General features: G+C 42.8%; 1 pseudogene; it reads left to right on the top strand.

Annotated features, from left to right (window-relative positions):
• The first annotated feature begins 10278 nt into the window (after positions 1-10278).
• Positions 10279-11576, top strand: LOC100762803 (annotated as a pseudogene).
• Positions 11577-12607: the final 1031 nt, after the last annotated feature.

Genomic DNA, 12607 nt, shown 5'->3' with positions numbered 1-12607 from the left:
AGCAGGAAAAATCCCCTCTTCCCCACAAAAGAGTGGGAGAAAAGTTAGAGAGTGAGCACGCACACACAGAACAGAAAATTGAGATGTCCAGAGAAAAGTAAATGAGGAAGGCTGACAGCGAAATCGAAAGACATTCTGGTGTCTGCATTGCTCTTTGGGTGCACTCCAAGCTGCCTCTGAGCCCCAGGACTCTCACCAGCTTCTTGTGCTTTTCTGGTGCAGCCACCCAAGGCTAGAAGCTGCTTTTGCACTCAGGTTCTACAGTCGGGAACAACCTTCACTCGTTGACTGGACCCCTGGAGACTGCAAGTTTAAATGCTATTTGGAAACTCATTTAATTAAACTATCTAGCTTATTTGGGGCTTTTAAACCCTGGTGTCAGTTCTACATAACTGTGCTCTGAGTTTGTGAGCCCTGGCATGGATGTTAGCAGTAGGTTATGACATCACGAATAGAAAAGTGTGCCTCTGTGGACAGTGGTCCTGGGTTCTCCTTAGCCTCTTGCTAACTCTATAAGCTTGAACAATCTACTTAAACTTTATGGACTGAGTTTCTTTACCTGTAAAGGAGAGCTGAATGCATTGTCTCTGATGATATCCTTAGATCATGTGTGGATGTGTCTCTGGTGGTATCGATGGTCTAATGGTGTATACACACTCCAAAGCTCATCATGATGTCCTCCCCTCAGAATTCAGGAAGGACTTTAAACTATCCCCTGACTATCTTCCCCTCACCCTCTGAGCTCTCATACTGGGCAGTTCCCTAAGGTAGGGTCCTTCGGGATCAGGGCTTAGCAGAGAAAGGATGGATCTAGCATGAAGTCAGTGCGGGTTGCCTTGACTCATCTCAAGTGCCTGAGACCATTGCTTGACTATCTCCTTCCAGTGATACTGCCTGCATGGGACAGCAGCCCTGGGCCTGTCCTTTAGAAAGGAAGTCTGGACTGGACCATCAAATGCTCTGAGTGGTGTCTACTCACAGAGGACTCAGTATCCCACCCACCCAGCTACTGTTCCAGTACTCCTACTGCCTCCCTGAAGGCTTCACCTTAACCCAACTGCCCTGACCCTAGGGCTCCCATAGGAAGGCCTTGAGTTTGGTCCCCACAGGCTGAACAAAAAGACATTTTGTAGACAAGTAGCAGATGTTTTACATTCCCTAACAAGGAGATTAAGGACTTACTGGCATGGAGACAGCTCATTACGAAAGTGGAGTCCTATAGTGACAATGGGAACCACCCCTGGTTTCTCCTGGAGGAAGGTGTTTGTTTCCAGAAATGGATAATTTGATTAGAACCAGGAACAGAGACCTGGCCTAGAATCAAAGAGTGTCCACCTGAGCATATACCAACTTTTCTCTATTAAGTTTCTAAATCAAATGCATGTTTTCTGAAAGTATGTACTTGAAACATTTTCTTTTTTATGACTGCCCTAGGAAATGTGTGGCAACTGTTGCAATTGGTGTAAGGGAATTTTCACTTTGTTTGGGTTAAAAAGTGGTTAATGGACAGCATGATTCTGGTGTTTGTTTAAGACAGAGTCTCTCTACATAGTCCTGGCTATCCTGGAGCTTACTGTGTAGACCAGGCTAGCCTCAAACTCAGAGATCTGCCTGCCTCTTCCAGGATTAAAAGCATATACCACCACACCTGGTTCACATGATTCCATTTTTGATAAACAGGCAAAGCAGTTCTATATATTTACTTATTGCTGGAAAATACCTTAAAGGGTTATAGATTCAACTGTAAATATTTTTGTTGTTTTTTTTTGTTTGTTTACTTTGAGACAAGGCCTCATCCTGCAGTCCTGGCTGGTCTACAACTTGGTAGTAGACCAGGCTGGCCTTCATCCTGTGGTCCTCCTGACTCTGTCCCCCATGTGCTGGGATTGCAGGCATGCACCATGGCATCTGGCTCAATTATAGATACATTAATGCTCTTTGAAATATTGTAATGTTCATGCATTGAATTTATAAGCAAAAGCAAGGAGCTGCATAAAAGGTCCCTAGACCCAACACATTTTTGCTGCTCTGTAAATCTACAATTACAGACAGTCCTTGCAATGTTTGTTTGGATGTTTAGCTTTGCAAGGCGGCAGAAGCAGTATGTGCTCAGTTGAAGCTGCTTCACTTTTGACATTGATATTTTTTTATGAGCTAACAATATGTGGTAAATACCTTGGATGGAGATGTCACAGAACCAGGAGGGTGACTGACTGCTCCCTTGCTGCTGTGAGGTTTAGTGGCAAAGTTGTAGTCAATGCATTTCCAACTCATGGTATCTTCAGTTTACCTTCAGTTTGTCAGGACAGACACAATCAAGCCCAGGGGCCTCTGTGTTTCAAAGCAAAAAGTTGAGGGAACAAAAGTAAACATGTTTCCATCTACAGTTTTAGACTTCCAAGCAGTAAAGCTAATAACACATGTCTGTCTATAGGACTATTAGAGCAACAGGTGCCCCCTGGCTTAGTGGTCACAATCTTTTTCTCCCATCTTGCAGAAAGCAGAAAAAAAAGGTGAAAAGCAGTGGTGACAGCAGGAGGCACAGCACACTGCCATGTTGTAGTTCCAACCAGGTGAGCCTTGCCAAAAGATTGGTGGGTTTCACAAACTGGGTCCTGAGACTACCCAGGCTGGGGTACATAGGCAAACAACTGAGACACACGAGGCTTCCGGGCCTCAGTGGGGGTGCAGGTATCAGTAGGCAGCCTAAAGCACCCTGCTGTGTCAAAGCTCTTAGGAACTAATAAAGGTGACTACATATTCCTTAAAGACCAGTAAAAAGTCTCCAACTCAGGTCCTATGATGGTTTCATTCTCTGAGGGTTTCATTAGGAGACACATCCCCCCAGGTGCCACAGAAACCCTCCTCGCTACACCATTTCTCTAATCTTTCCATTGTATAGTATAAGATGAATAAAACTGATACTAATGAACTCAGGACCTAGACAAAGGGAGAAAGAATGCACTCAAAGGTAGTCTGAGAGGGTGAGGGGGCAGACTTGAGGAAAGAGGGAAGATCCACCGAGGAGGCTTATGGCTCCATTCGCCTTTACCAAAGTAAGAGAGAACTTGGTTACAATACAAATTTCAGCTCACCAAGCATTTGTCTTTGGTAGCAAACATTCCTTATGTATTTACTGAATGCCAGGTATCGTTCTAGGTGCAGGTAAGCAGAAATCTCCTGTGACTTGTCCTGAAGGAACTTAGCCTTTAGCTTAGCAGAGGTAAGAGGTAAAAAAACTGACATTAACCACCTGCTCATGCAAATCAATACAAGGTCCCACCCATGGTGTCTGCTTTAAAAGAACAATGCCATGAGAAGGTTGGCAAATTTAGGAAGTCGGGAGAAGCTTCATAGAAAGGGCAGGTAAAAGATGACGAGGATTGGACAGGATTCCACATACAGCTCTCAGGCCAATTGATTATTTTCATTTTGCAATTAAGTAATTTACTCCCAAATGAGTGCTGGAGCTTGGAACCAAAACCAGGGCTGTCGTTCTGTAAAAGCCACCTTTGTTCTGAGGGGCTGCCTGCTTTCACCCTAGAAGCTAATCACATACCTGGGCTCTGACTCCCTTAGAGCCAGCAACAGTGTAACCATGCTCTAGACTGGAAGGAATGGGCTGAGCACATGGTCCATTCACTGGCTCTATCAGAAAGTCTGCCTTAGGGAACTGAAGGACAGGACTGGGTGCTTCTGCTATGGGTCTTTCAGCACCTCCTTTTCCAAGGCACCCAGAGGGCAAGTCCTGAAGATGCAACCCTCATACAGTGTATTAGGGTTCAGCAAAGTTTGGTTGAAATGTCATTTATACAAGAACTAAAATAATGAGTTTTTACAAATGTATCCACCTGTATAATCTATCCCCTATGAACACAGAACTGCCTGGATGCTCTGGAAGATGTCTGTCCTCTCAGGGTATCGAGCCCAACTTTAATCGCCATTTTGATTTTTTATTATCATATTCTGTGCATTTTATAAAAAGTCATGTTGACTCATTTGTGTTTGAGTCCTTCAGTCAGCATAAGTTTTTGAGATGTATCAGTAATACTTGACAATTATATCATAAGCTATTAATGATGGACATGCTAGTCACTTCTAGATGGCTGGTTATCATGAGAAAAGCTATGAACAAAGCTGGTTAAGTCTTTTTAGAGTTAAAATCATTTTAAATCATCTGGGTATATATGAAGCAATGGCATGCAAGGTCATGTAATGGATGTATAATTAACTTAAGGACAAACTTCCAGACAGATTTCCAGAGTAGCGGCACCAACTTACACATCTACAGGAGTTGGATGGCAATTCTAGATTCAAGGTGAGTATGGTGGCACACTCCTGTAATCTTAGCACTTGGGAGCAGAAGCAAGAGGGTCACAAGACTGAGAGCAGTCTGGGCTACGAAACGAGACTCTCTAAATAAAAATGAAATCATATTTTATCTTCTCCATCTCTTGGCACAGCCAGCATTGCCCAGCAAGCATTTCGGCGTGTGTGTAAAGGGCCTGACTTTAGTTCCCTCTGCTGATGGTAAACATTTTATCCTCTTTTTGCCAACTATCTAGTCAAATGTCTGATTCAACTTCTTCTTTCATTATTGAAATATACATGTTTTAAAATAAATTGTAGACAAGGGTTCTCTTTTAAAATTTTAGTTTAATTATAGTTCTGTGGATATATGTGTGTCAGAGTGTGGATTTGTGCATATGAGGTGCTCTGCCCATGAAGGCCATGTGAGACCAGAGCAAGATTAAAGGCCACCTCTCGTGAGTTCTGGGAACTGAACATGGGTCATCTAGAAGAGAGGTAAGTGATTTTACCACCAAGTCAACTCTCTCACTCCTCAGACACAGATCCTATGTTATACATCTGCATTACAATTATTTTTACAGCCCATATCATACATTTTCTTAGTACTGTTTTAAATTTTGGTGAAGTCCAGCTTCCTAGTCTTTTATAGCTTCTCTGTTTTCTAAAACATTTTCATTTGCCAAAACATCACAAAGATTCTTTTTTGTTTTCTTAGAGAAGCTTGTGATCTCAATTTTGTTTGTGTATGATGTAAGTTAGAGATCAGCTCCTCTTATCTTTTAACATGGATAATGGTTCCAGAACCATTTGTTGAAAAGAAGGTCCACTTCTCCTTGCATAGCTCAGGTCCTCGGCATTTCTGTCCCAGTTTTATACTGAGTCTGCTGTTTCTGCTGACGTCCCGCCGGGACTGCAGGGACTCTTCCCCGACTGCAGGGAGAGAGTCTATCTTGATACACACCCCCTCCTTCCTCTCTTTCTCAGTCCATGAATATGGTGTGCACTACTGTTCTCCTCTGCAGTCTTCTGTCCTCTTCTGTACAGTTTTAAATGTAATTTTAAGACTTTACCATCGTGTATCTTATTGTTCTGGGTGCTATTATTAATGAAATTGTATTTTGCAATTCTTCACCACCAGACTGAAGAAATGTGATTGATTTTTACAACTGTTATTATCCCAAAGCCAAAAAGTGATATAATTTGATTTTTAGATATTGACTTCCCATTTCCATCATTCTTGCTAAATTTTCTTGTTTGGTAAGGATTTTTATTTGTTTGTTTGTAGATGAAACATAACCTTGTCATCTGTACTGAGGTGGATACACCTTTCCAGACTGTGTGCTGTTATTTGTGTGTTTCTTCCTATTCTTTCTTTCTCTATTTCTTTCTTCCTCTTTCTTTCCTTTCTTCCTTCTTTCTTCTTTTCTTTTCTTTCTTTTTCTGTTGTTGCTGTTGTTATTTTAGTGGATCACAATCTCCAGAGGCATTGTTGATTAACATGGTGAGAAAATGCATTCTTGTTTCAAGTCTTTGATAGGAAGCCTTCAACATTGCACCAGTAAAGGAAATGTTAGCCAGAACCATTGAGCCCATATTGAATAAATGCTCAATTTATGACATTTTAAAAATCACTACCAACATGCCGTGTGGTGGTGGCTCATGCCTTTAACCCCAGAACTCAGGAGGTAGTGGCAGTCAGACCTCTGTGAGCTCAAGGCCAGTCTGGTCTACAAAGCTACACAGAGAAACCCTGTCTCGAAAAAAAAAAAATCACTACCAATTCAATGTTGTCAGAATTTGGAATGTAAGCAGATATCTCAAACAATATAACCTTATAAAATATATGGCATTACTACATAGTTAATGAAGAAACCCTAAGTGTGCTATGTTGGTAGACACCTCAAGCTCTACCTTAAGCATGTTAGATCCCCAGATCTGAGGCACAGCTCTGCATCTGGGGAGAGGGAACTAGTTGGCCACCGTGTCAATGACAACTCCCCCCAAATGGAATCATCTCTATCTAAAAATGAAAGGAGGCCATAAAATGTGGTTCTTTGCTAATGTGACAGTTAGTACACTGGATCTAAAGCTGTGACGTTTGCTCTGCAGCACCAACAATTCTGTTCCCGCAGGTGTCACAGGACGCCTTCCCCATAAGTCTTCTAACATCTTTAACATCATAAATATAAATTTATTTCCTCATCTACTAAAACAATCATGAGGTTTCCCCTTTAATCTCCTAATTAATTGTAGAAAGCTAATTGTTCAGTCTTAAGAACTCCATATTTTATTACTATGTTTAGCACCACTGGCTTTGATCTGATAATACTTGCCGATCTTTTGTGTCTATTCATAAGAAATACTTGTCTGTGATGTTCTTTTCTTAGAATAGCATCTGCTGAGGATCCACATAATGCTTGCCTAATCATGAGTGAGGGAATTTTCTTTCCCTTAAGGCTTTCTGGAAAAGGTGCCGGGGAGTGCAATATCTTCCTTAGGAGTTATAAAACTTCAGTTCTCTGTTGGGGAATGGGAAACAGAAGTCATTTCCAAAAGGGAAGGCAGATCAAAGCCAGGCTTGTACCCTCTGTACAAGACCTCAGCCTTCACAAGCCTCAAGCAGGCAGATTTGGGTGAGGTAATGATTTCTCCTGCAGATGACTCAGAACTGGAGAGAAACCCCACTTTGTCACCTAGCTGACTTGGAATGCAATGTCTTGGCATCATCTGGAGAGAATGCAGTGTTTAAAAAAAAAAAAAAAAACTGAGCTCCCCTGAGAACCTGGGGCCAGGGAACACACAGGTCAGGGAGCGTGAGTTTAGACTGTGACAGGCCCTGGGGAGAGAAGGCCTAGAGAGGTAGATGTTGAGAGCCGGAAGGCCAGAAAATGACCAGCTAAAGGGTGTCAGAGAGGAATAGAATGGGAAGCCCATAGGGAGAGAGTGCCCCACCTTTGGTGGCCAGAACAGTGCTCATCAACAGAGGATATGCCTGCTGTTAGATAGCTGATCCTAAGGGCAGTGGGTGGGACATATTCTGGAACTCCCAACATGTCACAGCTGCAGAACTCAAATTCCAGGGATGTACATGGTCCCCACAGCTGCATCCCTCCAGCAGGGCGAGTAATCCAAAGCAGGGTTGCAAGCATGAAAAGGTCCTCCATTTGTACCAGTCTCAGTGTTGTGTTGTTTACCACAACCCCCACACACACACTTGGGAGACACATACTAGCTGAAACTTTAGTCAACCCAGAGGCTACAATTTGAGGGGAGGGGTCTCTGGAGGGTGAGAAAATACGCCCTGCTCACATTATTTACAGCTAAGTGTAACAAGCAAAGGCCACATAAAGAATAAAATTACTATTGTGAAGATAACTCAGGAAGGCACCAGACACTTGTCCAATACAGATTTAGCAACACCAGGAGCCATGGGAAAGACAAGAGTGTTATTTGATGTTTTTGCTTTTTTGGATCTTTTTGAGGGGCCCACCAAATGTCTCCCAAGTAAATCACACACAGAGGCTTATGCTTAGTTATGAATGCCCGGCCTTAGCTTGGCTTGTTTCTATCCAGCTTTCCTTAAATTAACCTATCTTTTCCCTCTAGGCTTTTATCTTTACTTCTCCATTTCTTTCTTTCCTTCTTACTCCATGGCTATCTGGCTGGATGGATGGATGGGTAGCTGGGTGTCTGGCCCCTGATGTCCTCCTCTCCTTGTTCTCTTCTTGCCCCTCCTCTTCCTCGTTTCTCCATCTATTTATACTCTCTGCCTTCCTGTGCCATCTGTCCTTGCTCCTGCCTTGCTATTGGCCATTCAGCTTTTTATTAGGACCACCAGGTGTTTTTGACAGGCACAGTAACACAGCTTCACAGAGCTAAACAAATGCAGCATAAACAAGATATTCCCCAACACAAGAGTCCACAGTTCAACTGGACCTCTCCACCCCAAGCATCTAGCTGGTATCTCCAATGTGGAAGACCCAGCAAGAAAGTACTCCAAGATCTTTCATTCCTTTTTTCATTTTTCCTTTGTTCTTACCCTTGTGGCACTACCCACTTTTCTCGTCTACATGTTTAGCAGGATTTTTAATTTATCGTATTAAAAGAAGCATGCTTTATATTTTTTTTCCTTTGGGGGATGATACTTTCTTCCCTTAGGCTTTTCCTATGTTCCCTTTTTCTTATCTGTACAGTTAATAGTATTTTAACTTTATTTTTTAAAACATTACTTTTGTATATGGCCTGGGTGGAGGGCAGAGGACAACTTGCTGGGCTCAGTTCTCTCATTCTACCATATGGGACCTGGGGATTGAACTCAGGTCTTTCAGCTTCCTTGCAAGTACTCTTACCTACTGAGCTGACTTGTCATTTCCCAACTTATTTGTTTGAAACAGGGCCTAATGTAATCCAGGCTGATCTCAAATTCACTGGTGTAGCCAAGAATGACCTTCAATATGTGACACTGAGTGCTGGCATTACAAGTGTGTAAGGCCACATTTGCTTTGGTGTGGTACTAGGGATTGAATCTAGGACCCAATGCTTGCTCTCTACCCACTGAGAGCCATCTTTACTTTGTGAAATACCTGGTTTGGGGATTGGAAAGATGATTGGATGGTTAGGAGCACTGCTGCTCTTATAGGGGACCCAGGTTGAGTTCCCAGCACCCATGTCAAGCAGCTCACAACAGCCTGCAACTCCAGCTCCAGGGTATCCAACACCCTCTTTTGGCCTCTACAGACACCTGCACTCATGTAGTACACACACATACACAAATACACACAACCTAAGCCTTAAAAATTAAAATATAAACTGCTTTTATTCTCCTCATTGCATTTTATTTAGTTTTGGCTTTGAAGGTTTTTGTTATTGGAAATCATTTCTTGGTTTTTCTTTGTTTAATTTTGTTCTAATCTCTTATTCCCCACAGCATTCTCCAACCCTCTTCTTTTTCCTTTCAATTATTTAACTCCACATCTCCTCTACTTACCCCTTTCCCTGTCTCCTTTGCTTATTTACTGTTTCTACATTTACCCTAAACCATTTTTGGCTTCATAGCATATCCTACAGTACATTTGCCATTTTTGGCTTCATGGTCTCTGAAGATGTACTGGAGAGCTGTGACTGATTTTAGTGTATTCATTTATCTCAAATAGTTTGCAGCAGCAATTTGAATTCTCCTTACTTAGGGACTGAAAGAGTAGGCTGTTCAATAAGAAGATTCCTCCCCCACACAGACTCGATCTCCAACTGATACACAAATTACAACACAGAAAAAAAAAAAACTGAAGTTTTACCTATTTCAGTATCTTTGAATTTAATGGTTGAGGAAATAGGTAAAACTTCAAGTTTTTTATTTTTTTATTTTATTTTATTTTATTTTTGGTAAAAATGGCCAATAAGGGCCAGTGAGATGGTTCACAGAAAAAAGCACTTGCTGACAAGCCTGATGACCTGAGTTCAATCCCAAGAACAAAAATGGTAGAAGGAGAAAATCAGCTCCCACAAGTTGTCTTCCCATCTCCACACGTACACCAAACATAAGGTAAGCAAACAAATGTAAGAAGTTATTATCATAGGCCTGAGAGAGGACACAAACAGATGAATTTGATTGAGGACCTAGACAAGAATTCAGCAATACAGAGGGAGAGTGATGAGAAAACAGGCAATATGGATGAACAAATAGCATGGAAGAAAGATTCAACAAGGAAACAGATTTTGAAAGAAAAAAATTAAACAAATAGAAATGATGGAAATGAAATATGTAAGTAATAATAATAATAATAATAATAATAATAATAATAATAATAATAATAAATAGTGGAAAGAACCACCAACAGACTTGATCAAGCAGAGGAGAGCAAGTCAGGTTGAAGGTCGGAGCAAAGAAAACACTGCATCCGCTCTCACACTCCACCATGGGTTTGCTCTGCGTGTCTTCCCACTGCTCCATCGCCCCGTCTTTCACCAATGGCAATGGAAGAAGAAACTGCCTCATTCATCATTAACAATGGCTCCAGCATGTGCAAAGCTGGCTTTGCTGGCGACGACGCCCCCAGGGTCGTGTTTCCTTCCATTGTCAGGCACCCCTGACACCAGGGCGTCATGGTGTGCATGGGCCAGAAAGACTCAAATGTTGGTGACGAGGCCCAGAGTGAGAGAGGTATCCTGACCCTGAAGTATCCCATTGAGCACAGCATTGTCACCAACTGGGATGACATAGAGAAGATCTGGCACCACACCTTCTACAATGTGGTCCCTGAGGAGCACCTGGTGCTTCTGACATAGGCCCCCCTGAACCCCAAAGTTAACAGAGAGAAGATGATGCAGATAATGTTTGAAACCTTCAATACCCCAGCCATGTAGGCGGCCATTCAGGCTGTGCTGTCCCTGTATGCATCCGGGCACACCACTGGCGTTGTCATGGTCTCTGGTGACCCAGTCACATATACAGTGCCCATCTACGAGGGCTATGTCCTTCCCCACACCATTGTGCATCTGGACCTGGCTGACCGGGACCTGACAGACTCCCTCATGAAGATCCTGACTGACAGGGACTACAGCTTCACCACCACGGCTGAGCAGGAAATTGTGCATGACATTAAGGAGAAGCTGTGCTATGTTGCCCTGGATTTTGAGCAGGAAATGGCTACTGGAGCATCCTCCTCCTCCTCCTTGGAGAAGAGCTACTAGCTGCCTGAGGGGCAGGTGATCACCATCGGCAATGAGCAGTTCCGGTATCCAGAGGTGCTCTTCCAGCCCTTTTCCTGGGCATGGAGTCCTGTGGCATCCATGAGACCACCTTCAACTCCATCATGAAGTGTGATGTGGACATCTGCAAAGACCTGTATGCCAACACAGTGCCGTCTGGTGGCACCACCATGTACCCAGGCATTGCTGACAGAATGCAGAAGGAGATCACAGCCCTGGCTCCCAGCACAATGAATATGAAGATCATTGCTTCCCCTGAGAGCCGGCTCAATTCTGGCCTCACTGTCCACCTTCCAGCAGAAGTGGATCAGCAAGCAGGAGTATGACGAGTCAGGCCCCTCCATCGTGCACCGCAAATGCTTCTAGGTGGACTGAGCAGGTGCCAGGCATCTGCTGCACCAGCTGATTCTCAAGTATCAATTTGCCCTGGCAAATGTACACACCTCATGCTAGCCTCATGAAACTGGAATAAGCCTTTGAAAAGAAATTTGTCCTTGAAGCTTGTATCCAATATCAGCACTGGATCATAGCACTTGTTGCTGATTTTTTATCTTGTATTCAAGTTAAATGTCCCTTTGGTATATGTTTAATACCCTGTGCATATCTTGATTTAGTCCTTAGTCATGTGGCTTGGTTACTTGGTGGCTGGGGAGAGCACGCTGTGGAAGAGAAATCCCCAGCCTGGTAGATCTGTGTGAGCACCATGCAGTGATCTGTGCAAGGTATTAACCAACAGCTTACTTCCAGGATTTCTCGAGGCTAGCAAGGGTTCCTGAACCAGTTACCACTTCTGTCTTGCCAGTCTAACAAGGTGGGACAGTCCGAGCCGTAGGACCCAGCTTCCGTTCCGGTGTTTTCCTTCATGACCACTGTGGGTTGTTACTTGCCTTGAGTTGGGAACGTTTACATTGACACCTGTAAATGTATTCATCCTTTTAATTTATGTAAGGTTTTTTTGTATTCAATTCTTTAAGAAATGACAAATGTTCGTTTTCTATTGTTCAGTGAGAACATTAGGCCCCAACATTGTGTAAAGGAAAAAGAGCTACAGAAAAGAAAAAGAAATGTAACTCAGGGATTCATGAACTAGAAAAGGGGATAGATACTAAATGCATAGGGAATCTGTTTAACAAAATTATACCAGGGAACTCTCAAATCTAGATGAATGGATAGACATCCAAACACAAGAGGCATTCAGAACCCCAAATGGATATGAACGGAGAAGAAACTCCATTACAATCAAGATGCCAAAACTACAAAGCAAAGAAGTGAGAAAAAGCTGTGTGGGAGAAATGTCAACTCTCTTACAGAGGCAGAAACATCAGAATAATACCAACTCTCAGCAATAGCCCTCAAAGCCAGGAGGGCAAATGCTTCATGATAAGAAAGTAAATCATTGCCAGCCAACATTGCAGTGTCCAGCAAAACTATCTTAAAACGAGGAGAGTAATAATGGTATTCAAGACAAGCACAAACCAAGTAAGCCAGTTTAATGGCCACTGGCTGAAGCAAATGAGAGGGGGAAAGAACAATTCAATAATAATAGTAATAGTAAGTTAGGGTTCTGGCTCTATGATCCACAGCATTG

This window comes from Cricetulus griseus, chromosome 2 (genome assembly GCF_003668045.3).
Source record: "Cricetulus griseus strain 17A/GY chromosome 2, alternate assembly CriGri-PICRH-1.0, whole genome shotgun sequence".
Classification (NCBI taxonomy): Eukaryota; Metazoa; Chordata; class Mammalia; order Rodentia; family Cricetidae; genus Cricetulus; species Cricetulus griseus.
The sequence above is the reverse complement of the archived record's forward strand: the minus strand, read 5'-3'. Positions and strand labels throughout refer to the sequence as shown.